At 40.5% G+C, this 12,858-nt stretch overlaps 1 long non-coding RNA gene across 10 annotated transcripts in view; it reads left to right on the top strand.

The window, feature by feature from the left end:
* LOC102901364 overlaps positions 1-12,858 on the top strand; it is a 278,672-nt gene that overhangs the window by 264,583 nt on the left and 1,231 nt on the right. For 3 of the 10 annotated variants that reach the window (XR_006598369.1, XR_006598364.1, XR_006598368.1), the window contains 5 exons: positions 1,023-1,201; positions 4,491-4,563; positions 5,398-5,516; positions 6,740-6,944; positions 8,333-12,564. This is a non-coding gene — a long non-coding RNA (uncharacterized LOC102901364). The remainder of the gene's footprint in view (positions 1-1,022; positions 1,202-4,490; positions 4,564-5,397; positions 5,517-6,739; positions 6,945-8,332; positions 12,565-12,858) is intronic. The other 7 variants (XR_006598373.1, XR_006598367.1, XR_006598370.1 and 4 more) reach the window with 7 other exon arrangements.

Raw genomic sequence — 12,858 nt, 5'->3', positions numbered from 1 at the left:
TGTTCCCCCCCAAAGAAAATGAGAGAAACAGAAAGAGAGAAGATAACAGAGCGTGAAGCTGACGGAACAGAGGTTGTATAGCGATCGTGATAAGTCCTATCCATTTTCATGTTCAGATATCATGGAGACCAAAGGTTGAGTTCTGGAATAGGGAAACCATCTTGTTTTGAAATTCTTCAAATGTTTCTGTCCAGATAGGGAGCTCTAGTCGTGGCGAAGATGTTTATTCTGCCACTTGTCAGTTGTGCTGGCCTGAGCAACTGACTTGACATTTTTCTAGCACAGTCTCCTTATCTGTAAAACTGAGATAATAATGATGCCTATCGTGAGCTTAAATGAGATAATGCATCTGATGTTGTAGCATATGATAAAAACTCAATAAATGTCATTTATCGGTATTATTATTTCAAGGGAACAGCATAATATTTTTCTAATTATTACACATTTCCTGGCTGTTCTAGGCACAGACTGCTTTTGTTCAAAAAAAAAAAAATAACCTTCAAAAAGCACTTTTATTTCTCCAGGGGCTATAAAAATGTCTAGTCCTATTATAAAGACTTTTACTTTCAGCCCAACAGACATGCTCAGAAATGGACTGGACTCTGGGGCAGCTGGGCCTATGGGTTTAATGACATCAGATACATAACAACTGCTACTTTAGGCAAGTCTAGAAATACCCTCTGCCCTGCCTGAACCACATGGCAGGCCAAAATCAAGCAAGCTACACAGCTAAGAAATGGTTTTTAGGCTCTGGGAGCCGTTTTCATTAATTCTTTATCAATTACATACTGAGTATTTACTGAGTTCTTTAAGTGAAGTGTGGTAGGCTAGTTGCTTTGGGGCTGTATAAAAATGTATAAGACACAATCTGGTGACCCACAGGAACAGAAGTATAGTAGAAAAATTTATGTGCAAAAAATAACCACAATAAAAGTAGGTGTAGAAACTACCATCAGAGCTATGTAAACATGGGAGCTCAGACTGTTCACTTTTTCTAACAAAAATAAATTTGGATTTTGCAGGATAATTATGCGTTGAAGAAAAAGGCATTCAATGAGGAGCAAATGGCAAAAGCAAATGTGTTAAGATTCTAAAAATGACTACTATCCTAGTAAAAAATGACTACATTTTATACTATGTGCTATACACACACACATACTCACCTGATCAGATGGGCGCTACGGAGTGTGTCTGAAGGCAGGTAAGGGATTAAGCTGCAAAGGTAAACTGGGATAAGAATGAGATTTTTAACCCTTCAGCGATATCACACTTCTCTAACAGGACTAAAGGGCATTCTCGTCTGAGGTGGCCTATAGCTATGGGATCTGGTGGCAGGTGACTGTGAATGTAGGTCTGGTCTGCTCAGCTTCTGGGGTTCAGCACCTATTAGGTAATCCTATTAGGTAGGGAGTGAAGGTATTGTTATGCCCACTTTACAGGAGGTAAGAATGAGGCACAGAAGGTTTAAATGACTAAGCCAGGGGGACTTGGAGAGTCATTTCCAGAGCTCAGAGTAGCCAAATCTTGCTTGGCTGACTTCAAACGCACTTCCATTCTCACATCCAGGTTGTCATCCTGTGGCTATAATACTACATGTTGCTGATTTTAGAGTGGAAGGCAAAACACTCATGTCCAGAGATTACCGTAACAGATTAAAGTAAGCAGCAGCAAGCCCAGCGATTTGGGGCTGGTTGAACTGCATGTAAATTGTAGAAATGCTAAAGACTGTGGTTGTGCTCTTACTTATTTTTGAGGAGCTACAAGAGTGGTTCTAAAGGATTTGGGAGAGTCCAAGCACTTGAGCATTAGGAATTCATAGTTCATAGAATTTCAGAAGTGGGAGAAGTTTTGAAATCATCCAATTCCTTTATTTTACTAGTGAGGAAGCAAAGGTTCAGAGAAGTCAGGTGAATTGCCAAAGCCATATGGAGAGTGTAGTAAAGGACGTCCAGGTCTCTTTTCTCTTAATCTACTTGTATCAGTCAGAGTTCTCTAGAGAAACAGAACATGCCAAATCTATATCATCTATATCTATATCTATATCTATATCTATATCTATATCTATATATGTATTTATTGAGAGAGATTTATGTATTTTTATATATAAGATTCATATTTTTATATATAAAGTAAATATATATGTGAACATTTATTTCTTATGAGAATTGGCTCACATGATTATGCAGCCTGAGAAGTTCCATGATATCTGCCATCTGCAAGCTGGCAATCTAGGAAAGCCAATGGTGTATGTTAATATGAGCATAAGTTCAAAAGCCTGAGAACCAAGGAAGCCAATGGTACAAATCCCAATCCAAAGACCAGAGAAGATGAGATGAGATGTCCCCACTGAAGCAAGGAGAAAGAGAGAAACAAAAAAGATGGGAAATTCTTCCTTCCTTTGCCTTTTGTTCTATTCAGGCCATCAACAGGTTGGAGGTGCCCACCCAAGTTGTGGAGGGCATTCAGTTTACCAAATCCACCAACTCAAATGTTCATCTCATCCAGAAACACCCTTGCAGACACACCCAAAGCTAATGTTAAATCTGAGAACCTTGTGGTCAGGCAAATTGACATATAAAATTGACCATCACACCACTGCTGATGGAGAATGAAGACCTATTTTCTTAGTCCTTTAGAATAAGTATTAAAAGTGGCAACAGATGAGATGGGAAAAGAATAATGGGTTAAGGAGTGGAAGAGGGTGAGCTTAGCATTGCTGTGTGTGTCCAGAGGAGAAGATACTCCTGGGGCATTTACCAGAGCTGGGACACCAATGTGAAATTGTAAAGTGTCCTGCCTCCTTTTGGAAACACTGTCTTCAATTTCACCATGTTCAACTTTATCATGTCCCTCCCCAGATGAGGAAGTAGAAAAAGGTAAGTGGTCTTGAATATGTCTGAATTTTCAACTCAGAGTGACTGAGAAAATCACCAAATCGTATTAGATTTAAATGGGATTGGTTAAATTGTTTCCTACATAAGAAAAATTGGGGGTTCAGAGTCATACGTTAAAATTGGTTGCAGAAAATAAAGTTAGGGTTCAGTAACACCTGAGAATACTACGGTAAAAATTCATATTTATAAGATTTCAGGTGAAAAAAAATCCTGAGGTTTAAAAAAGCTTTTAAGCTTCTGTGCTATTGAACAGAGAAGGGTGAAAATTCCTGGTCTGTTCTACAGAGACATTTAGTGATTTGCCCAAGGTCACAAAAATGAACAGGCTGGAGCAAAGATACGACCCGGGAATGTGTCTATCCTTGACTTTTAGAATCCGTGCAAAGCAAAGGAATGCCACATGTTACTAGGTGTTGAGCAGGGTAGAATCTTTTTATAAACACACTGACCTCTTTGTGTTGAGGTACTTTAGGGCAGATATCCTTGGTTCTGCCCAGGGTGACCTGAAGCCCCTCTTAGTGATGCCTAGGTAGGTTGGAGAGACCTTTACTGTCCCAAGGGAAGAACAGACCAGGAACTCCAACCACTTGAAGAAGTCTGCCCTCCCTAAATCTGAAAGAGGAGATCCATAAGTTTGCCTAAGAATCCCTGAGACTTTAGAGAAGCAAAGGGCTGAGGACTGAACTTTGACATTTGAAGTTAGAGTAACTTGTATCCTGGACAACGAAAGACCTGTAGGCAAGAAGGAACACCAAGTGCCCTAAGAAGAAACTCATGAAAAGAGATGGGATAAATTGTACTGGTAACGTTGGCACAATAACTTCGAGTGTTAGGAAGAACAGGTTCAGATTATATAGATCCAGGCTTCAGCAGTGGACCCTGGTGTCACTATTGCTTGTGCATTGACCAGACTCTATATTTTTCTCTCTCACTGACCCACCACCTGTCCTTCTCGTATAGAGGGAACACTTTGGAATGAGTAAGCCTGTACTATTCTCAGTTAAGTTGGTAAGAGGGAAAGTGATGCTGGATGTTTTTTTTCTAATAAAAAAATTGTGGGAATTCAAAAGTTAACTGGGAGGGAGTAGAAAATAAAAAGTGATGTGATCTATAAACTGAAAAAAGTGACTCATGCAGGCTACACAAGAATATCATCAGCTCTACTAATCTGTAGATAATTTTTTTAATGTCTTATTTATTTTTGAGAGAGAGAGAGAGACAGAGCATGAGCGGGGGAGGGGCAGAGAGAGAGGGAGACACAGAATCCGAAGCAGGCTTCAGGTTCTGAGCTGTCAGCACAGAGCCCAACGCAGGGATCGAACCCACGAACTGTAAGATCATGACCTGAACTGAAGTTGGATGCAGGCGCCCCAGGTAATTTTTGTTCTCAAATTCTCCAATTCAATATTTTAAAGAGCTCATGCACCTCAAATGTATTGGTGGATGCTATGGTGAAAAAGACAGGCATAGCAAGAATACTTTGGAAAAACTAAAAAAAGAAACTTTGTGAATTTCCGGGGAGAAGCTTCTATTATAATTATTTAATGAGAGCCTAATTTTGAATGAAAAAATAATGTACTTAATGTTTTATCTTAGCAGGTTTTGCCAATTGTTCTTATCCGGTTTCTTCAGTTGACTGACAAAAAAGTACCAATAAATGCGCAGTTAGGTGAGCAAAATAATTTCTTGTACTTTTATTCCCCTTAATTTGTGAAGGAGTGCCTTATTTCTTTTTACTCCATTGGGTACCTTAACAACACATATTCAAGGTTCGCTACAAAACAAATAGCACCTGGAAATGATTTAAGTGCAGTTATAGAAATAATATACAAGAAGATTACTTCTGACCTTGAACTTGCATGCCAGTGATAAAGCATTACATCTGTACCTATTCAGTTATTTCCATTATTAATTTTGCTGCTGGCTCCCTTTGGAACTTAAATCATCTGTTTGTATCAATTGCCTTCTTCAAAACAATAATAAATAATGTTATTCTTAAAAATCCACACACAAAAAAATGAAAATTCAAACTCTTTTTCAATAGGCTACAGTGCCTTTTAGAGGCAACTGTCCTCAAGCAGAAAGAAATGAGAGAAAAAGCCCTTTCATAACATGAGCAGGAAAATGGGTCTCCCTGTGGCGCAGGAGATAGGAGGTTTCTTTCTGATGGTGTTCCCTGGATTTCACAGAAGACATGTATTTTGGGAGATTCAGTTTGAGTGTTCACAGAAAACTGTGTATAATACACTTCTACAAATACCATGTTGGTCAGTGGGAAGAGAAAGACATACAAGAGAAAGTCACAGAGAAATGTAATAAAATCTTGATTATTATGGCAAATATGCTATGTTTAAGCATTCATTTGTTTTTTGGACTCTGTAGTTTAAACCCCATAAAGATGATTTGGCGTATTGGCCTCTTCCTTGGCTAGTTTATGGGCCCAGATCATGTACGTCTACTCTAACCTCACCTACGAACACGCTAATTGGCTTTTCCAATCCAGCAGTTCATAGCTATGTGCACTCTGGCCATTGCGATTCTGAGAAAGATGGGCAAGTTGGCTTTCTCCACTCTTCTACCAAACCTCTGCTCAACACTTCTCGGAGGTGCTGTACAAATCAGGTAATTGAAGAAGTTCCTGATAGCTTCGCTCTCTTCTTCCTTACATAGTTACCTTTTTGGTGACTATATTTGCCCATAATTTAGAATCACTCAGTGGGTTAAATGGATGTGTGGAAGTGAATGGAACCCCATTCAAAACCCCATTCATGGAAACAGATTTGAAATATGGAATTCACAATGCGTGTGGCCAGACAATAACATCCTGCAAACCAGCTAAGGATTTGAACTTCTCAACCATTTCGCGTCCACTTCACTTCTCGTGCCACGGGCTGTTAGCAGCTTTTCTGGCACATGTCAGCAATGCCCCGTGACACCAATGCCTTAATTTCTTCTAGGAGGGTTGCAGGTTCATGTTTCCAAAGTCCAGACCGGATTACTCACGAAACTCCAGCCATAGTTCTGTGCTCTCCACGGCCTGTTCCATGTAATTTCATTTAACCCATAGATTCATATTTGAAGATTGTGGGGTATAGGCTACAATTCCTTAGCATGACTGAGATGACCAGTACAACCTATGTAGGCGCCAAACCCTGCCATGTGGTAGAATACAGGATTTGGAGTGAGAAGCAAGCCCCAGCTTTCCCTTGTGTAACTATGTGGTTTCTCCCATATATTCGCCGTGCCTTGTGCCAACCTTGGACCTCTGAAGGTCAGCTTTATCCTCTGGTATGTAGGACTGTATTGCTGAATAACGTAGCCAGGAAATACATGGCTAGTTCTCATACAGTTTGCTATGGGCCTTGATGCTACATCATTTCAAATGGAAAACAGAAACTCACCCACTCTTCCCAGAAGCTCAACTTTTGAGGCTCTCGGAGGAGCTCCCGTGCATGTTTGCTGGAAAGAGCTCAGAGATATGAGAGTTCAGTTTGTGGAGCACAGCCAGGGTCTAAGGCTCCTTCCCACAAATACATACACTGTAATGGTGGAAAGGCCAAGGATTGTGGAGAGGTCTTGAGCCAAGCATAGAGTCACTGCTCCGGTCCTTGGATCTGTGCCAGTCTCTCCACTCCCAAGTAAATGTGGGATAATGTATTGTGCTCTTCCAAGGCAAAGCATATCAGGGAAATTATTTTATGAAAAGTACCTGGGAGTTTTGCCAAGCTCATTTTTGGTTCATTATACCATCTATTATTAATACATTATCACATAATGATCACTTGGCCTGATGTTTTTTTTACCCCATGACACAGTGGTGGTTTTTCCCCTTTCTGTGTTTGCAGACAATGTAACTGAGTCATCGTCAATGTTGAATTTTAAAATTTGATCATCTGAATATTGGAAGAAAGAATCATTCTAATGATTGCGGTTCTTCTGAGCAGTTCTTAACGTATTTTGTCACAAGGCTCACATTTCAGAAGATAGAGAAAAGAAAAATAAAATTACCATTATGGACTGAAGTCTGAGAAGCTGGTAAAAAAGTGTGAGGTGAAGTGAAGTCATAAAGAATGTTGGGAGAAAGTAACTATATCACCATAGTTTTCATCATAAACTTGGAGGACATACAGAGAAAACACAATACACAGGTTTTAAGTGATCAGAGAAAAAAAAATAGGAACACTTCCATGACTGGAAGTTTTAAATAGTAAAGAAAACTCAAAAGGAATGAGATTTCCAAAATATTGTAGTGATACAATCTTGGAAGATCTTGATAATAAGGCAGTTAAGGAACTAGCACAGTAGGAAAGGCTCGCTGTTTACTTTCAGAAGGTATTTAGGCCAGAAATGGAAGGGCCGGGGGCACCTGGGTGGCTCAGTTGGTTGAGTGTCCTACTTCTGCTCAGGTCATGATCATGCGGTTCATGAGTTCAAGCCCCGCATATGTTGACAGCTCAGAGCCTGGAGCCTGTTTCAGATTCTGTGTCTCCCTCTCTCTCTGGCCCTCCCCCACTCATGCTCTGTCTTTCTCTGTCTCAAAAATAAATAAACCTTTAAAATTTTTGTTTTTAAGACGCGTCTGGTTGGCTTAGTCGCTTGAGCATCTGACTTCGGCTCAGGTCATGATCTCACGGTTCGTGGGTTCGAGCCCCGCGTCGGGGTCTGTGCTGACAGCTCAAAGCCTGGAGCCTGCTTCGGATTCTTTCTCTGCCCCTCCCCCACTTGTACTCTGTCTCTCTCTGTCTGTCAAAAATAAATAAATGTAAAAAAATTTTTTTTAATGTTTTTGTTTAAAAAAATTTTTTTAATGTTTTATTTATTTTTGAGGGAGAGAGAGAGACAGAGTGTGAGTGGGGGAAGGGCAGAGAGAGACACACACACACACACACACAGAATCCGAAGCAGGCTCCAGGCTCCGAGCTGACAACACAAAGCCCAACACGGGGCGTGAACTCACGAATGGACAGATCATGACCTGAGCTGAAGTCGATGCTTAACCGACTGAGCCACCCAGGTGCCCCCAATTTTTTTGTTTTTAAAAAGGAAAGGTCAGTGCATAAAGAAGAATCTATTTTTATTTTCAAAATTTTTTGTTTGTTTCTTTATTTACTTATTTATTGAGAGAGAGAGAGAGAACAGAAGCAAGGGAGAGGCAGAGACAGAGAGAGAGAGAATCTGAAGCAGGCTCCAGGCTCTGAGCTGTCAGCACAGATCCCAAAGCAGGGCTCAAACCCACAAACCATGAGATCATGATCTGAGCTGAAGTTGGACGCTCAACCAACTGAGCCACCCAGGTGTCCTAAGAAGAATCCATTTGTAGAGACCCACATGGGATCTGTTTACAAAAAGGACTAATGTGTGGTCCTATTTTATTCATCTTTATAACTCCAGCATCTACTGTAATGTGACAGTCACCACTGTTTCCTTCTTGATTCCAGGGTTTGGAGAAATTTTAACACAAGTTCTTATAATAAGTTGCTGATGAGATTCCAGCGTCATTGTTGATAACATGTGATGACACGTGGAGAATAAGGGAGGCATCAAAAGATGCAAAAATACCGTGGCAGAGACATCTAGTTGCTCACCCCAAGAGTCAGTCTCTTTTTCTTCTTTCCTAACAGGACTAAAGTGAACTAAACAGAAGTAGCGAAACTGATTTCATTTGGGGCAATGTTTTCAATGGCTGGTGACAATATTCTGGCCAAGGAAATCCAAGAGCAGGTGTTAATGCGAGTTCTGGGTTGACCAAGATCACTGAGCCAGGAAGAGTGGCTCTTTTTTCTCTCTGCTGTTCTAGCAACTGTCATCCTGTAATGAAGCCATCTTGGGTCATGGCAGAGTCCGAAAGAGGGAGGTTATGAGCTGAGAACAGTGAAAGTGACAATTGAGACACGGATTCTTCATGGCTCCATGGACTGTCTGCCACTGACCTGTCTATCTCTGGATTCTCTTATTTCAGGAAAAAATAAAACACATCTCTTTGAATGAGATTATGTTATTAATGGTGAATGTGTTATGCAACTGAACCTAATCCTAACTGATAAAATATCCAGAGTCTATAGACGGGCTTCAAGGACTAGACACAAGTGTGTGTAAATCCCAGGAAAAACCCTTGAAGAGAATTCTAAGTCACTTGGAAAGCACTTTGGGAAAGAAATTGTGATTTATAGGGGATAAGACACATTCAAAAAGAATAATTATTGCCAAATTACCTTCATTTATTTGGACCTCGTTATCAGATTAGTAGCTTTCATTTAACAGCAAACACTTGGGGAAGATTGACTACTTGCCAGGTGCTGTTTGAAGTACTTTACATGTATTTTTTTTATAATCATCGCACAGGTACTGTGAAAATCCTCACCCTGCAAACGGTGAAACCAAGGCACTAAGGTTTATATAACCAATCCAATGAGACACGGTTATGAAGGGGTGGAGACAAGACACAGCCTGAATAGCCTGAGTTCAGAGGTCGCTCTAATTCGTACTCTACATTGTCCTTTAGAGGAAAGCCGTCGACAACCAGTGGATTACAATTTTGCCACTAGACACAATCTCATAATAGTGGCATGGAGACATGGGAGATGAGCACTGGATAAATTCATGATGCTCAACCACTGTCAGCCTGGAAGTCTCCTGACATATGTCAAGGTTCTTAATCCATTCATGTTTAGAGTTTTATTAACGGCTGCAGACACAGAAGATACCTTTTATCAAGTGTGTGAGGACCAAACTAAGTTTAGCCTGCAAAAGAGAACACCTGTGGAAACATGGAAGGTCTCATTAAAATAATTATTCCATAATTTTAGAGCCTTAGCAGTCTCCAACATCATCAGTTTAGTGGCCCTTCCTGGAGGCAAGAAGGCAAAGTGATACAAAACCCATGGGGACAATATTTTGCAATACTGTAAGAATTGACAATATATTGAAAAAACATGTACATTTACCCTTTAATCCAGAAATTCCATTTCTAGGGCATTATTGCAAAGATACACTAGTGAAAATGAAAAAAAAAAAGCAGCAAAGCAGCACAAATTCATAAAGCTCTCCATTGTATACTAATTACATATAACTTAGTTTCCTTAACAAATAAATTGTAAGAAAAGAATAAAAATGAAATGGACAGGGGGCACCTATAGAGTCAAAGAGACTTAACTAATTGTAGTGACAGGTCCTTATTTGCATCCTGATCCAAGCAGAGAGAGACGGGCGGGGAGAGTACATGTTGGAGAAAGATGAACTCTGCCCTTAGAGTTAAGATACTTAGGAATTGTTTTTAATTTGGGAGAGAATAATAATGGCATTGGGGTTGTTACAAAGTCAGAGCCCTTATGTCTCAGAGAAGCTTTCAATCATTATGGATGACTTGATATGGTATCAGGGATTCGCTTCAACACAAACCCAGGGAGGAGGGAACGAGGGTGAAGGTAAAGGTGAAATCAGATGAATCTCAAGCTGATATCTTTACAGCTGGATGTCAACTAAAAGGAGCACTCATTATCCCATTATACTGATTTTTGTACGTTTGAAATTTTGCATTGTAAAAAGTCATACTTAAACCATATCTCTGTTGAAACTAAAATATTCAATTTGCCAAAAAAAAAAAAAAAAGTTTTCCCACTTGCAGCGTACGGATGCAGATCTTTAAAAAAAGAAACTCACCAAGAAGGAAACACAATGAAATCCTTAAGGAAAAACTCACTGAATTTAAGCACAGGTCATTCATTCGATCTTTCGCAGAGCTAAGGAGCCAATTTGGGACTCCAGAAACTTACTCCAGTGGTCTATTTTGTGGCTGGCTTGCAGTCAAAGGGCACTGATGTCAAAGGCAGTGCACTGTTTCCTGGGTTGCTGGAGGGGAACCAATCAACCAAAGTTCTACGGAGACATATTTTGACTCAAAATAACAAAAAGTCTTTCCTACAATTGGAGCTACTGGGCAGCACAATGGGATTTTTCTCTAGGTGCTGCACAGCCCCAGGCGGGGTGAATGCCTGGATAGAGGCTTGAGGGCCGCTGGTATTGTAAAGGATGTGACAAAGAGAATTCCTGTATCAGCTTCGAGGCTGCGCGAGGTGACCTTGAACCTCCCTTCCTAGTTGATGATGCCATAATTCTATAATGAGAGGATCCTTCTTGTTTCGACACATAACCCATAACTCTTGCTGGAGGGCCGGCATGCACCAAGGGCAGCATTAGTACCTGACTTGAGAGAAAAACACTTGATTGTAAGAAACAAACTGATACAGTCCTTCAACAAACTAAAAGCTTGAAGACTCAAAGTATTAATGCTAAATATTTACAGTTGTAGTAGTTTGGCTTTTAACGCATATATTGAATTCTTAGAAAGTGCAATGGGCTAGGAAATAGACCATAGAGAATAAAGGAGACCAGGCCCTGGTCCCAGTTCTGAGTGCCCAGATGGGTCTGGGACCCCCTGCCTCTGCTCCCCCTCTGCTGGGAGCTGCCCATGGCCCACCATTCCTGACCAGCTATTTCCTGCATGGAAACTTGCTCCTAGACAAAGTTCTGATACCTACCTTGTAGAGCCAAGTGTGAGCTAAAAGCAACATGTCGCCATTCTCAACCATGTTTCTTAAAGCTTTATTTCTAACCAGAGTGAAAAGACTTATTTTTCTTAAAAAAAAAAAAAAAATTCCTAGTGTCAACAAATAAATGGGGTGATAATTGAGGTTGGAGTTCTGGAATGGTACAGTATAACCGGCCCAGCTATTCTGATGATTACAGAGAGAAGTTAACTCCATGGTCTACATCACAGTGGGTCAGGGCCCTGCTGCCTCAGGCCAAAGGTGAATGCCATCTAGGACCTCAGAGTTAGCCTTGCAAGGACAGATCAGGAAGGATATAGTGCCAGCCTTCCAGAGAGATCCATAAGGGAGTCCATTCTGCCCCTGTGATACTATTAGCTTCTCCTTGCTGCCACTTTTTCCTCTGATTGTCAGTGACGTGGATCTCGGCTCCATTTTATATGGGATATTTATGATATAATTCTAATAGCCCCTGCTTTTCAAGAGATGGTTATAAACACCAGATGGATATTATAAGAAAATTGGATTGCTCTGTGGTGAGTGAGATATGGAAAGGCCTTTTCTGAACCAAGCAATAGACAGAATTGTAACAACAAGTTGTGTCTGAAATAAAATGGTTCCTAGATCAGAGGTGACACTGCCTTTTGTAAAGTGTGAAGCTGTTCCTTCTTCTGGGTAGAATGAGGATTTAAAAAAAAAGAATAACACGGATATGTTATGATCGGCCTTAATTCACAAATATCTACCTATATCTATGAATACAACAATGAGAGTCTTTAAAAGGCTACATATTTAATGTTTCCATGCTTGATGGAGAGCAAATCTGATTTGTCCCTGCAGATAAATTATCTTGAGCTCTAGAGTTCTAAAGGGTTGACTTCCAACAGTCACCTGCTAGATTTCCAACACATCCAGTACTCAATTATATCTCCTCTTTTACATTTCAGGCCCTACGTCAACGTGCCCTTGACATTGCCTTTCAGTTCACTCTCCCATCTTCCTTAGTCATTTCAGCACCTAACTCACAATTTTGCTTCTTTGTGTGACCTCTGCCAGCATCCTTGGTGCCCTATCAAGTTTATGACCGTTCTGGAACCTTACCATAGCGCGTAACAGCTTGTATCGTAAGTTTTATAAACACATTTTTATCCACCTGTAGACTCGAACTATAACAAAAGCTGAATTTCCCATTCAGAGAATGCTCTGCTGCAAATGTGAGCTTATCCGACGTCTGCTATGACCCTGTGTGTGGTGGGACAGCTTTTATCTCGGGCTCACCCTGTCCACCATCCCCATCACCTAAATCCTGCATAGAGGCTGGCATCTACCAAGGTTACAATCACAGAAGAGGGCTCTGAAAAATGTAATCAGGCTGAGAAGGAGATGTACTTTTAGGCACATTTGTGAGAAAAGTGGCA

This window comes from Felis catus, chromosome B2 (genome assembly GCF_018350175.1).
Source record: "Felis catus isolate Fca126 chromosome B2, F.catus_Fca126_mat1.0, whole genome shotgun sequence".
NCBI classification, from domain to species: Eukaryota; Metazoa; Chordata; class Mammalia; order Carnivora; family Felidae; genus Felis; species Felis catus.
Note: the sequence above shows the minus strand (reverse complement) of the source record. Positions and strands in the feature narration are given on the sequence as shown.